At 32.4% G+C, this 15,418-nt stretch overlaps 1 protein-coding gene across 1 annotated transcript in view; it reads right to left on the bottom strand.

Moving 5' to 3' along the window:
- Positions 1 to 14,420, bottom strand: part of LOC111046953 (plexin-A1) — a 168,203-nt gene extending 153,783 nt beyond the window's left edge. The window contains exon 1 of the mRNA XM_039441633.1: positions 13,601 to 14,420. The gene's annotated coding sequence lies outside the window, so the exon portion shown is untranslated. The remainder of the gene's footprint in view (positions 1 to 13,600) is intronic.
- Between the last annotated feature and the right edge of the window lie 998 nt (positions 14,421 to 15,418).

The following is a 15,418-nucleotide window of genomic DNA, read 5'->3' as shown; positions in this document are numbered from 1 at the left end:
GTCATGAGGAACTTTTTTTTCCAGCTACGAATAAAAATTAGATCTATGCAGAAAAATTTCGATCTGGTGCACAGGGGGGTCCATGAGAGGGCATTTTTCGAAAATTTTTATGTAAAATCACACTACAGCTCAAACTAATTGTCCTACAGACTTGAAACTTTGCACAAATATTCTTCAAACATGCTAGACGCGCACTAAGAACGGATTTTGAGATATTTTGCCTCTAAGGGTTTCAAAGGATGAAAAAGGATCATATTTAGTAAGGTTATGAACATGGTAAGGTGAATGCCATATGGAACTGAGATAATAATTGACACATGATATTCTAACATTTGTTATAATCATTGGAAAGCTTAAAATAATTTCATTAATCAGCTGATCGAATTTAATTTTCCATGAATTGAAAGCGCTAGCTTGCCACGTGTTTGTTCCATTGTTGTATGAGTCTCATACATTCCGATTACAACAGAGCACAGATATTTTCTTTGGTTAGGAGTTTGTTGATAATTATTTTTTTCAAATTTTATTGCAAAAGAAAATCACATTGAAAAATTTCTTAAAGACAACAAGATTACAAAAACAAGATGTCAAACATAAACCTATATTCATTTTTAGCATGGCCAGAAAAAGACAAACTTGAGACTAGCCGTGAGTTCATTCAATATAACTCATATTTTTGTGTTAATATTTTGTGAACAAGAAGTACGAGTTGATGAGAAATGTGAGTAATATCTTTTATTTGATCTAAATGGTTATTCATATTGTAGTAGTCGGGGTCACTTCAATCAAAGTTTTTTATTTTGTAGCTAATAAATGTCATACGTATTGATTGTCCATAATGTAAGTGATTAAACTAATCATAATTAATGGCTTACTGGTCCTTCACAGAATTTATAGTATTCCTGGTGATTGAGCCTGTCTTTTTTCAGTGTTGACTATTAATAAATAAAGCTTTATTTACAACTAGCTTACCTGGCGAACTTTGTACCGCCAAAAGTCAATGTACACTTCACATTATTTGGTGAATCATGAAATTTATCTGACAATCAATATTTTCATTCACATCTAAATACGGACTTCCTATGTGCTTAGTATTGCAGCATTCATTATTCCCAAAACATATTCTTCTCAATCAATTGGTAGTAATATCTAACAGTAAAGTGTTGAATTGAAAAAAAATAGATAGGATAAATTAGTTTTTCAAAGATGAGTTCAATGTTCATAGTTGTTGATTGTCAATAGATGGTCCAGGAAATATGCGATGTACGATGAATCATCACCAGGAATTACATAATTATTCTTTCCATCTTCCATTTTAGGATTTTCAGGATGAAAATAAGCTAAGCTAAATTCAAAAAAATTGTGAATTATTCTGACATTCTTCAGTAATAATAAATGTAATATGAACAACTCTCTTCCATGAGGTGAATAATTTTTTCCCAACATTTTCCGGTTACTCAATGATAGGGGAGTGATAATTATTTTTGTATAGGTCTTCTAAGGAACCATTATCTACAGCTGGTACCAATCAACTACACTTCAACTCCTAACTACCGTTGTAATACCAGTAGCCTACACAATTTATCATAGGGTGACGTGTTTATTACAGCTGGTAACTTTAGATTCTAAATCATATTATCTCAATATGATCTTGTATCATGATCATCTTTCCGTTCTTCGGTAGCCGCTAGGCCGACAATTTCGAAAACATAGGTCTGTGAAATAGATTAATAAATAATCATTATTAGCCACCCTATAAAAATTTCTGGTCAGAAACCATCCCCAATATTCACACAATATATTCCCAAAGTTTCATGCCGTTATGTCAAGTATTTTTCAAGTCAGGGAACAAACACACAAACAGACATTTATTTTTTTATATATATAGAAGATAGAAGATTTCATTCGGCTCAAACAAAAGCCTCTCTAAATAGAGGTAGAATGATAAGGTTGACAACTTTCAGTTCTGTTGTTTTAACATTTTTTTTAAATCACTTTCAAAAAGTTCATTTAGTACCCACTATTGTGTTTGAGACACTTCTGGCGCTATCATAGTTTCACAACTATTCTGTTCCACACTTCTATATCTTGCAGTCGTTAACCATATCTATAACAAAATAAAGAGTTGGCTTATACACGTATGGGATAGGAAAATTATGTTTGACGCATCACCACGTCTGAACTACTGGACTAATTAACTTGAAATTTTGCTTATAGGCTAGATTCTTAATTAACCAAGGATGGTTATAGGCCTATTTTAAGTTCTTTAAAATTTCATTACATCAAGTTTTCAGATTATCAAGTTTGAAAATAGATCCTTGCGAAGCACGGGTTCCTGCTAGTAGACCTATATTAATTTTAATTAAAGTGAGTCAAGTAAAGGTCACAGTCGAGTGGATTAGATGCTGGCTTTATAATTCAGTAGCCCGGGTTCAAATCCCGGCCCGGGCAAGATATTTTTCTCGTGCCACTTCCGTGTTTCGGAGAAACACTTTTAACTGTCGGTCCCGGCTGCATAATAGCAGTCGTTAGGTCATGACAGAGGCCCAGAAATTGATCAATGCCACCTGAAAACTCTGACACCAGACCTGAGCCAGCCAGGTCACTCTATATTATTATACTTCTTTTATTAATTTTAATTAATCTATAAACCTATCTTCTATAATATTATAAATGAAGGTATTGGCTGATACATGTAAGGGATAGGAAATACACGATTGAGGCATTATCACTTTTGAATTAATGAACTGATCAACTTGAAATTTTATAAAAAGGTCCTGCATTTACCGAGGCTTGTATTCATTTTTATTAATTTTAATTCAATATAAAATAATTTAAACACATTTATCGAATTTGTGATTCAAAGTTTACGCAATAATATAAGCGCAACTAAACAGAGCTTTCTCTAAGTGACTTCATAGCATAATTGGTAGTAAGCTTAGCTCATGAATGAAAGGTTGCGGATTCGAGACAAATCAAATTCATTTTTTTCTGCTGAGAATTTTCAACTCTGACGGAGATTATCCACTTAATTTTAAAAAAAATAATAAATAATTATTTACTATTTTTCAGGTTTCCCGAATATAAGGAGATTTAATTATACAACACCAAATTTTACCCAGTGCAAACCACGGGTTACTTGCTAGTAGTAAATAAATTCATGACTGTTGCAAACTGTTGTATTTCATAAATAGCAAGATGTTTGATGGTATCAAGGGAAGTGATTAGCCCACCTGTTGTTATCATGATACCCAACCACTCGCATCGATTAAGCGACAAGCGCCCCGTACTCCAGTTGATCAGGTAACAAACAGCTCAAGGCCAGCTCCACTAACAATGATCAGTTATGAGCTATGATCTTTATAATAACTTTCATGTAGAGCCCACCAAAAACGGTGATAAAAGTTAAATTTAGGCGTACTTCAGGGTTTTAACTATCAATACAAACATATAGAGAGAAAAAGAAAGCTAGTTCCCTGGTGAGGAGGAAAGCAATACCATTATTATCATTTCTACTATAGTTAGTTATTCCACCTCCAATTTTTCATGTCGTTGCGCGCAAAAACCGTACTTCTACATCAATTGAATAATAAAAGAACTAGTATGTAAAGGTTTTTGTTTCGTGAAAACGTAACTCCAAGAGGCCGTTTTTGGAGCGAGGAAAGTGAATGAAGCTTATTGTTCGACTAAGTAGACTATTATCTTTATAACCGTTTGGAAAACAACGGAACTCTAACAACGAGAGGTTTCCTATTTGAATAAGATGGACACAGGGCAAGGATAGACACAGGCTGAGGCTCGCTTTTAACTGCATTACAAGACAGTCAATTGCATCCAAGTTTACTTTTTATAACCGGCTGTAAAATGGAACTAGCACACACGTTTTAATCAATCAGGTATTGATGTGGAAAAGTGATTCAAAAGAACGATACGATTCTTCTCACTCAATACCTCCTCTGAAATGAATTATACGGCAATATAACTACAATAATTAATTCAAATAAGTGAAAGATTAATTTTAGATCAAACAGTGTGTCAAGGCGCGGTAGAGCTAGGTATATTGAGTACAGCACAGAACAACCACGTAATGTACCATCCTGGGAAGAATGACAATGTTGTACACATAGTTTAAAGCAGTGAAAAAATTGCAGTGAAGTAAAAGATAGAATGAAATGTTGAGATGTAGGCCTACGCAGCTGACAGCTAATTTCAAACGTATTTCAATAGCTTTAAAAATCATAAGTAGAGTCTTATACAACCAAGCACTTCAAATACTTGAGAGTTACTAACAAAATATAAGTCATTATAGCTTAAGATCAGGGATATCATAACCAAGGAATGCTCTATCATATAAAGACTTAATTTTCCATTATGTTGTTTAAAACAAATTGTCTCCGGCGGGGATCGATCCGATATAACCTTTCAATCCAGAGCCAATCACGCTACCTCGAGACCAATTTATTTAAAAAATAGGCTTATAAACATCCTCGGTAAATTCAGGATCTTCAACTTATACAGAATCCCAAGTTAATCAGTTCGGTAGCTTAGATTTGATGATGCGTCACATATCCATATCTTCCCTGTATTGAATCCTAAGTCATCTTCATAAAAATAGCAGGAAGACAAACATGATGAAATACAACTCAAAAAAGATCAATAGAACAATAAAAACACTTTTGATGGACTGATGTTAGATTCGAATCCCGCAGAGGAAAAAAATCTCATTTAATTACCCAAAAACCAGTATACTTGCATGAACATCAAAGAAAATAGCCTAATAAACAAATACCACCCGCACAGTCGATCCAGCAGTAAATGAAATCCAAGTGAAATACAATTGATTAACATCTTGAGATGTGTCCAAGCATACATAATTATATACTTTATTTTTGTTCAAAAAATATTAAACACATTTAGGCCACGATTAATTTTTATTGAAATATCGGGGGACCGAGCTTCGCTCTGGAGTACAAAAGCATAGAAAATGTATAATGAAAGAGGAAATTATATTTATAGTTTATATTAAGAATGATATACTATGTTTGCTAAAATATTTGTTAATATACTATGTAAGCTACCATTCTACACTAATAGCATCTAGTTACTATTTTGGACTTTATTAGAGTAAACATGTAACCCAACATTCACCTATGTATTATGAAGATTTCACTTGAGAATTACTTCTACTTCTACTATGCAAAAAGGGCTGTTATTTATAAACTATGAACACTGAAAGTGGTCTCACCACTTTATAAACAAAATAATAAACATGCAAAGAGCCCCCCAGCAGCTGAGTGCATCTTTTAAAAAAAGTTTTAGATAATTTGATGGGTTAAAAGGAAATTTAACTTTTTTGATGAATTTGAAAACATTGCAAAAATATATTTTTATTTTGAATATGATTATCATTTTTTATTAATAATGATTCATTTTACCTTTCAAACCATTAAAGTTTCTTCATCTTCTAGGTCGAGCGTATATTTTACAGTTGGCTATAAATATGTCAGCTCGTAAATTTCGGGGATGAGATTTTGATTTTCCACAGACGCACTCGCTCACTCATTTCCATTATCAACAGACGACGAAATTATCAGCTGTTTTTCCAAGGATGAATAATTATTATCCTTTTCATGTCCTTCAGCGAGTTTTCCCAGGGATGAGACCTAGTGCGATCGAATTTTTATATTATAAACCTACTATGTTCCAAATTTCGTGAGAATCGTTAGAGCCGTTTTTGAGATCCGGTGAAATACAAACATATAAACATAAATATAAACAGAAATTGCTCGTTTAATAGTATAGGATAGAATGTTGATTGGAAGAAAAGCTTGAGAAATAGCAAATTATCAAATCATGATAAATAAATGATCCTTGCCTCTATGCATAATAATATAATAGTATGTACAATATTACTATGCCTCTACGTTATCCATTCTTTTCATATTATTATATGAATATCAAACACAAAATGTCAACAGCAACCTATTACAGTTAAGATCATGTCACAGTACAAATCAATAACCTCATATTATAAAAAATATCTAGCTAGATATCACAGACTAAGTGTAATGAATACATTCTGAAGAATGAAATAAATCTGTATGATATTCAATAAATTCACCATAATATTATACTGATGTTCAATTTAATTAATTTCAAAGGAATACTCCAGACAAATTGCAGTTTAGGACTGAATTTAATTCCGTTGCGATGAATTGGTACAAACCATCCAAATAATTATTTAAATAATAATTTTAAAAATAGATAAAAATGATTCACTTATGATAAACGATTCAACCAAGAATATAACGTGGATGGCGCAGTGCGGGTTTTCATAGATTATTATAGATTTATTTTAAAAATTGATTCGAGGGATGATTATTATCATCATCATACATACAACCTTATATTGACATAGCTTTACTATAATTAAATTACAAATAATATTTTCATATTATCTTATTGTCATTTTTTCAATATTACAATAAAAAATCAACCCAATCGTGCCCACTGATCCAAAATGGGAACAGGTCATTATTATTGATGTAATTCAAATAATATGAATTTGGAGGTGGATTTAATATAATTCAAACGTTCTGATTACTTTTAGGCAGACATTTATCACATTACAAAACTGTTTTCACCGTTTTTTTTTTTTTTTAGAATACTTAGAAGTCCATGAATTTTGCAGTGTCTTGTCATCAAATGGGAAGTGAGCTATATATTTTTTCTATTCATGTGAAAATTCCTCATTTTCATTTTAATGTATCCTCAATTTATGTGTTCAACGATTGCAGAAGTTCATTTTATGAATTTCTACGAAAGAGGTCATCTCTAGTAATTTGAAATGAAATGTTCCCAAATGGGATCAGTGGTCACGAATGGGTTGGTGTGAAAATATTCTCATTTAATTTCTTCGAAGCCTTTGAAGCAGGCTGTCATTATTCGAATTTGAATAGGTTTTTGGCACAATATGATATCTTGGATGAAAATATCACATTATTTATTCCTCCTGAGGATACCGAACTCTTTCAGAAGGTGACATTGGAGGAGAAGAAGAAAAAGACGAAGAAGTAATGCTTGGCAATTACATAGATACATAAATACATAGATGGGTAAGGAAGAGCAAACTAGAACAACTTGATAACCTTGCTTTCATATGCCTAAAATGTTTGACATATCTACATGAATAGAGATTGGCTTTGGGTAAACCTTCACTCTCATGCTTTAGGAGATGAGGATAAAAGAAGGTGGTGCCACAAAGTACTCTTTCATGTACTGAATCATCACATTGTTTCCAATGGAACACAGTCAAGACGTGTACAGTACTAAAAATAATAGTATGAGATGTAGTAAATGTAATACAACTGTGGCCCATCATACTACGTTACATAAAAATTGCTTTGTGGTCTTTCACTCAAAGAAACATATACACTTGAATTCTGATAGACCTATGCAGTTATTATTACTATGGTTCAGTTACAATTTCCATGACTATTTTTATCAATTCATTCCATTCCATCTTGTTTTTTATTATGAATTAGGCCTATATTATAATTTATCATCTCTATTGATTCTATTCATGATTATATATATATATATATATATATATATATATATATATATATATATATATATATATATATATAAAGCGAAATGGCACTCACTCACTGACTGACTGACTCACTCACTCTCTCGCAGAACTAAAAATTTACAGGACCAAAAACGTTCAAATTTGGTAGGTATGTTCGTTCAGTTGGCCCTTTAGAGGCGCACTAAAAACGGATTTGGAAAAATTTTCGAAGATACGCCCAAAATCTGCGTTTTCCAGCGTTTTCTCAGATTTATCGAGAACAAATGAACAGAAATTGTTCAAATTTAGTACAGAAGCTCAGCTAGGGTGTACTAATGTTGTGTTAGAAGGAATTTGCATAACGTCAAAGATACGCCCAAAATCAGCGTTTTTCCAGCGTTTTTTGCTTTTTCTCAGATTTATCGAGAACAAATGAACAGAAATTGTTCAAATTTAGTACAGAAGACTCAGTTGGGGGTAATAATGTTGTGTTAGAAGGAATATACATTAACGTCAAAGATATCGCGCAAAATTAGCGTTTTTGAAGCGTTTTTTTGCTTTTTCTCAGATTTATCGAGAACTAATGAACAGAAATTGTTCAAATTTAGTACATAAGCTAAGCTAGGGTGTAATAATGTTGTGTTAGAAGGAATTTGAAATAACGCCAAAGATACGCCCGAAATAGCGGTTTTTGCGTTTTCTCAGTTTTTTCATCAAGTAATAGACAGAAAATGTTCAAATTTGGTAGAGGTTTAGCTGGGGTATAAAAATTTTGTGATGAGGTGAATTAATATATCATCAAAGATACGCCCAAAATCAGCGTTTTTCTCAGCTTTTCTGCGTTTTCTCAATACTTTGAATTTCTGATGGACTGCAGCATGCTCAAAGTTGTAATGAGTTATTAAGTGAATGCGATTGATTATCAAGCTGACAGCTCATTTGCGATTTGTAAATTGTATTCTTCTTATGCACGTTCAATGTTATTTATTTATTTCATTGACAATTGAAATCATAATTTCAATATAATATGATTAGAAGACAGGCATAGCCCAAAACTGTCTTCTCCCAAATTTTTACAAATAATAGTTTCAAAAAAGAATGAGGTTATGAATTCACTTCAAAAAGTCCAATTTTCACTTCAAATTTATTCTATTATTCCCTACAAAACGACTTAGGAATGAATTAATTTTGTTGGCCAAGGAACACAATTTGTATAGGCTAATGGTTCAAATAATATGAGTTGGAAATTCAAAGTTTTAAAGTTAACTGATACAAACTGATTCCTTAGCAACGACTCTAGTCGCGCGGCTGGAACCAAGCTTGGACAGATTGATTAGCATCAGAGGATATTTCGGCTATGTCTTCCGGAAACCTATTTCTAGCTATGCTACGCTAGGCGTGAAAGGACTTTTAAGGTGCGTACAGACTTTCGTTCCGCTCCAAGACCGAACGTCACTCCAGCAGAGCGATTGATGATCGACCGGCAAGCAACAATGGTTCGACCGGGGAACGCGAGAAGATCTACCATCTTCCGTAACGTTCATGATCGGTGCGAGTAGAGAGCGGTGGCGGAGCGATTGCTGTGCGATGGTGGTACGTGGGCGGTGCGAGGGAGGAGCGTGCTCGGTGCGGGTTGGAAGCACGAGTATGTGTACGCAGCTTTAGGAGCGATTAATGATTTAATCTATTTTTTTCATTGCTAATAGTAATTGTTGTTACTGTAATAATGAAATAGCCATATATAAATTCAACACTATAATGAATTGTTTTCATATAAATTATGAATTATTTTCAATCATTAAAATAGGAACATTTTTACCAAACATGTGAAAATTTAAAGCTTAAAGGTGCGAACAGATATACGCGCTTCCAACCCGCTCCGCCCTCGTTCCGCTATCGCTCCGCCACGCTCGCACCGATCATGAACGTTACGGGAGATGTTAGCTCTTCTCGCGTTCCACTCTTGCTCCCCGGTCGATCATCAATCGATCTGCTCGAGTGACGTTCGATTGCGGACCAGAGCGAGAGTCTGTACGCACCTTAAGAAATCTGATCAATCAGCTGATCAAAATAATATTCGATTATTTTTTGTCTACCGTAGTTGTTAATCATATGTTCCAATCAGTAGGTTCACCAAAATTCAAGATTAATAAAATAATATTATTGAGGAATACCCTAAGTTACTGTACTATTTTAGTGATTTTTATTGAATTATTTGACTATTAAAAATTAATAAGGTCTATTATATCAAAAAATTATATTCGCTTCAATTAAATCAGTTTCAATACAACTAACAACAAAAATTTTCTTCACAAGCATTAGAAATAATTTATATAATCAGCTGATCATAACAATTTATCATTTGCCTTGTAAGCAACAAATCTTGCATACAAATTGGCCATGATATATCTCAGGCTGTAGTTTTATTATAATTATTATGATTTTATCATTATCAAATTTCACACTGTGACGATTGCCCGAAAGAAGCCTTTTTTTGAGTAATTTTCACCCCAAATAGGCAAGAATTACCACCTATCGACTGTTGTTTTTTTTTGACAAAGATAATCTAGCATAATAATTTTCAAAAATGCCACTGAGATTCTATCAGCTGTTCAATTAAAATCACTATAGTGAGGTCCATGTTATAATGACAGTGTAGTAAGATAGGAGAAAAGGGTTGCCAGATCTCAGCCTTGCCACCAAAACAGCTGATACTGGTATATCTGATGAATTATTGTTGGAAATAGTTAATCATATTTTATTTGTCAAGAAAATATATTTTTCGCCACAATTGGATGTAATGAGCTGGTTTACGTGCGTCATATGGAGGTCGAAAGTGATTGTTTTCCGACCAGGCCGGTAAAACTTTACGGCCCTAGGGCTGTAAAATGACCTTGAATAACAGCTGATCGTGTCCGATCTCACAAAAATCATAGAGATAATCTCATAACGACTGTAATAATCTATATAATTATGTATCGTGAATCGCGGTATCATGTCTATAATATATTTTATGAATTACTGTTTCATAATTTAATATTTATTATTGTGTTTTTGATATCAAACAATATAATACGATGATATCTCCATAGCCTCAACAATTTAATGTTGGCTGCATTGTCCATTGTCAGAAAGGTAAGTATCGCAAGTCTTTAAAAGTGAAGAATCGAATTTGAAATCAAAGTACAATAATTTTATCAATATTTAAAAGTGAGGTAGAGTAATAATTGTTTATTTTTTATTATCCACTTCTTAATGCAATACAATCAACAATAATAATAGGAAAATACAGCAGAGATCTAAAGTTTAAGGTAAGCCTACTGGTGAAACTCAGCCTTGACTGAAAAATTCCTAGTAATTTTTCCGTAATTCGTTATTGAAACTTTTAGATAATTTTTCTTCACTATCAAACCATATAGAGAAAACATTAGGCCCACTCAAGATTGAATCTTCGAATGTTTTCTCTATGATTTAAGTATTTTCAGAGCAATATTTTGTTGTGAAAATGCCGGCAAACCGGCTTCAAGTTTGCCGCTATACACTATATTATAGTAGCCTACATACGTTACCTGACTTACAGGCCTCTTCGATCAAAAATATGCAATGGCCGAGAGCGTAAAGGCGTAATACATCAGAACTCAAAGCTCAGTGAATTACAAACATGATCTAGGTTCGAACCTCGGTCAGTGACATTTTTTTTGTCGATGAATTTCGACTTTTATTAGCTATTTTTTATATTAGTTACCGTAATTTAAATTTCAATCAATTTTTTAGATATATTTTGAGACAAAACTGTGAAATATGCAATTATATTAATTTTTTAATCACATTATTTCAAAAAAGTAATGAAAATTCTATTCATCCATCTATCCATGAGATATTGCACCAGGCGCAAAGCGCGAGCTATAAAAATTCAAACAATTATTCGAAATATTAATAGTATAAAAATATTGTCACTATTGTAAATTATTAATTAGTAATATTGAAATTAATTGACAGTGAAAGTTGTCATAACCAAGATTCAAACTATCAAAATAGGCTGTTTGAATTTTATTTATTTTTTAATTTCTTATATATTGGGAAGTTTTTTTTTTGGTGTGGCAAAAAATAGCGTTCGCACCATGGGCAAAAATGTATTTCCGGCTCTCAATCTTTTCTAGTCCTCGGCCTACGGCCTCGGACTTAAAAACCGATTTCGAGCCGGAAATATCTCATTTTCGGCCCTAGGTGCGAAATATACTATTTCAAAGATGTAATGATACATTTTTATAACCTAATTGTGATTAAATATTTTGTAAATTAGTTGAATTTCTACCTGGTTGATAAACGATGTGGCAATGCGTGAAAGAGATAGCGCCATCCGCTTTGTTGAACGATAGACAAGGATAGCAACACCATTGCAAATCACACACTGTCATTAAAACATGGACCTCACAATAGTTGAAATCAATTTACAATATTCCATATGACTTATTGATTTTTCCTTCCGTGATTATTGAGTATATATAGAATACAAAATACATAGTTATATTGAGAGCCTATACTTTTCTTGTCTGGAAAGGAATGAAGGAATAGATTAATTTTCTTGTACAACAAACTTGATCTGTAAAAAGGTTCCAAGAAAATGTGTTCAAAGTTTTAAGCTGATTGATCAAATTGTTCAAAAGTTATTGTAGAACATACAAACAAACAAACCCACAGACAGACGACATTGGCCTGGAGTCAAAAGTAGAACTCGCTAACGTTCGTTCAATCAATTGATTTTAATGGGAAATAAATGAATTTGGAAGAAAAAATCATTTGGGCAACAATGGGTTAAAAACAAGCTAAAAAGCGAGTTGTAAACTTGAGAAGTCAACAATTCAACTATTTAATAATGAATTATTATGATTCATTGAATTCAATAATTTCCAATGTATTGATTATGTTCCGGAGTTATAAACTCCGGATTGTAATCCATGAATAATTCCAATGAATAGGTGATAAGCGAACATATAACTAATAAATAGTGGATTCTGAATAATAAAAAAAACCAACTTACTCAAAAGAAAAAACCGAAATGGACAACATATTATTGCAAGCTTGCACAGCATACGTTTACCAGAGTAACTCAACTAAGATTAATCATGACAATAGCCTACTTAATTCTACATTAGTTATCAAAATTATGTGAACAATTATTCAAACTAGGTAATGGTCCAAATTCAAAATCGATTTGATTGATACATATCTATCTTTTAATTCCAAAGCCTACTTTTAAATTGGTAGGTGATCCCACAGCGATACCGTCATAAAGGCCTCAAACAATAGCCTCTTAAGACTGCAAAATCATAAGTTTCAAAAATTTAAATAGAGTGTGTGGGAAGTACATGAAAAAAATATAATGTGTCATAAAAGTTATTTCCAAAAACTAATCAATATTATTAGGCTACTGAATGTATGTCAGATCAGGTTAGGATAAGGGAGTTATTTATCCAACACTGACCACACATCATTAACCAGTTAAAAAAGAATAATTTTATCAATAAAATTACAGAATAGTCCAATTAAATTCCCAAAGATATATATCATAAACATTAAAGTTAAAAAATAATCATTCTATAGCCTATAAGTTAGCTATTTTGAGGATAACCTATATCTGTAGGTATTTTATTAACTGAGATGAGATAGGCTATATTATAAGATAATATGAAATCGAGTTTTGTTACTAGAAAGACATAATATTCAAACAATTGGATTAATAATTAAATAATTGATTCAACAGGTTTTTTATTGGAAGCAGCGTACAGTTAGCACAGGGAATATTTCATTGAACTGCGATTATTATTCATTCACGATTTAACATTGAATAATTATAAAAAGAAATCTAAGCAAACACGCTGAATAATTGAACCAAATACTAATACCGAATGTCGACAAAAATCTTCGGAATTCATTAGTTATCAGTGATAGCCTATAATCGTAGGCCTAACCTTCAATTCGGGCCAAATTAAATCAAAAGTAAATTATACTATAATTCGCACTCACCTTATAATTTTTATCATCCAGTTATGTGTTATCACTAGGGCGAATTGATCCAGTAAGTTTTATGGATATATATTTTGATAATTCTCGATGCACTTGTATCATAAAGCACGAAACTTGCAAAATGTCCACCATCTGTATGCAACATATGCCATTAAAGTACATTCGTAAAAAACTGCAGTCTTTATGTACATACCTTTTGACACTCAATTTGAAACAAATTATATCTAAAGTTTAACATCAATACGAAAGAATAGTTCACAGTTACATGAATTCAATAAACCAGACGATCCTGGTACAGATGCCTGAGCTGAGCTGCAACTGAGTACCCCTCCCGCGCACACTAACCAACAACAGTTAAATTCCTTCAGTTCTCCACTAGTCAACTCAACATTTGATTTTGTTATACTCACATTAAAATTCGATTATGAATATTGTTTCAACCGCATTCATCCATCGCGTAGTGTTGATAAAACCGATCATCAATTTCCTAAAAGAAATATTGGACTGTAGACATTTATTTGTTGACCGAAACTGAAGGACGCAACGATTTGTTTATGACGAATATAATATGACTCGTGACAAAAAATAACTTGTTGAATACTGTATCTAGCATATGTACATTTAAATCCAATTAATAATCATCTACAAAGGGATACTTAATCAAAACTACTTTCCATGATAACACTAGCGCTCGCGGAGGAGTCTACAGACAGAACACAGAAGCCCTGATTCACTTATTTTTCACATCACTCTCTCCACTGCCAGCAATGGCCAGGATCAGTGAGAGAAAACAGATTATGTTATCGTGCGTTACGGACTCGGAGCTGGCAGAAGATATAGCCAACCCCTTGTACAGAGTCTGCGCAGCAATCTGATCTGCTTTCTAAATAATGAACGAAAATGTAAACTGGGCAAAAATTGATGAAGCTGTTGTTTTATATTTTATAGCTGCTATCCCTCAACTTGGAATCAAATTATATTTAAAAATTTTAAATATTCAACAATCATATTGAATAATTCTAGATATGATAATGATAATCAACAAGTTCTTCATGTAGACTATCTTACTGCAAGTAGGCATGAATTGAGAAAAATATATTAATTTCACAAAAAATACTATGTAATTCAGATAGTATTCATATTGTACTAGAAAACTTTGGAACTCCATTCAAAATTGCAATACTGATTAAGTGTATTCATGAATATTGTTAGTGTCAAAAAATTAAAGATTTGAAAATATCTCATACATCATTTCATCATTTTACGATTTCCACTGCATAATTTTAATGATTTTTTTGAATAAAAGTTGGGCTAGCCTTTAATAGCATATTATTATATTATCTAGAATCAACAATAGTAAATTGATCAATTGTACATCATAAAATTCGACCGTTTTGTAATATCTTTGAAAACACCCTTATATACAGAGCTACAGGTGAACATTTTGTTAACTAGAGGAAAATATATGACAATTATTAGCAATGACACCTTCACAAGTTTGCATGTGCAAGTTTTTTTTATCTTTGGGGAAAGGCAGCTGTTTGAACTCGAGGTTATTTATTATTTTGAGCATATGACTTATTAGTATATTAGTTTATCTTCTCACAAGATAGATAGTATTTTGTCATTTTATCCCAACAAGAGAAAAATATATAAATCTCGAAATTGTAACACAACAAATATAGTATATACAGAAATCAGGATACAGTCAGATTGACCACGTTTACCAAAACCCTGGTCTAACATACCACTGAAGAATTTTATCTCTGTCTTGTCAATGCCTTCAATAGACGGTAGCTGATACAGATTTATTGATGT

This window comes from Nilaparvata lugens, chromosome X, assembly GCF_014356525.2.
Source record: "Nilaparvata lugens isolate BPH chromosome X, ASM1435652v1, whole genome shotgun sequence".
NCBI classification, from domain to species: Eukaryota; Metazoa; Arthropoda; class Insecta; order Hemiptera; family Delphacidae; genus Nilaparvata; species Nilaparvata lugens.
This window is presented reverse-complemented; position numbering and strand designations above follow the sequence as displayed.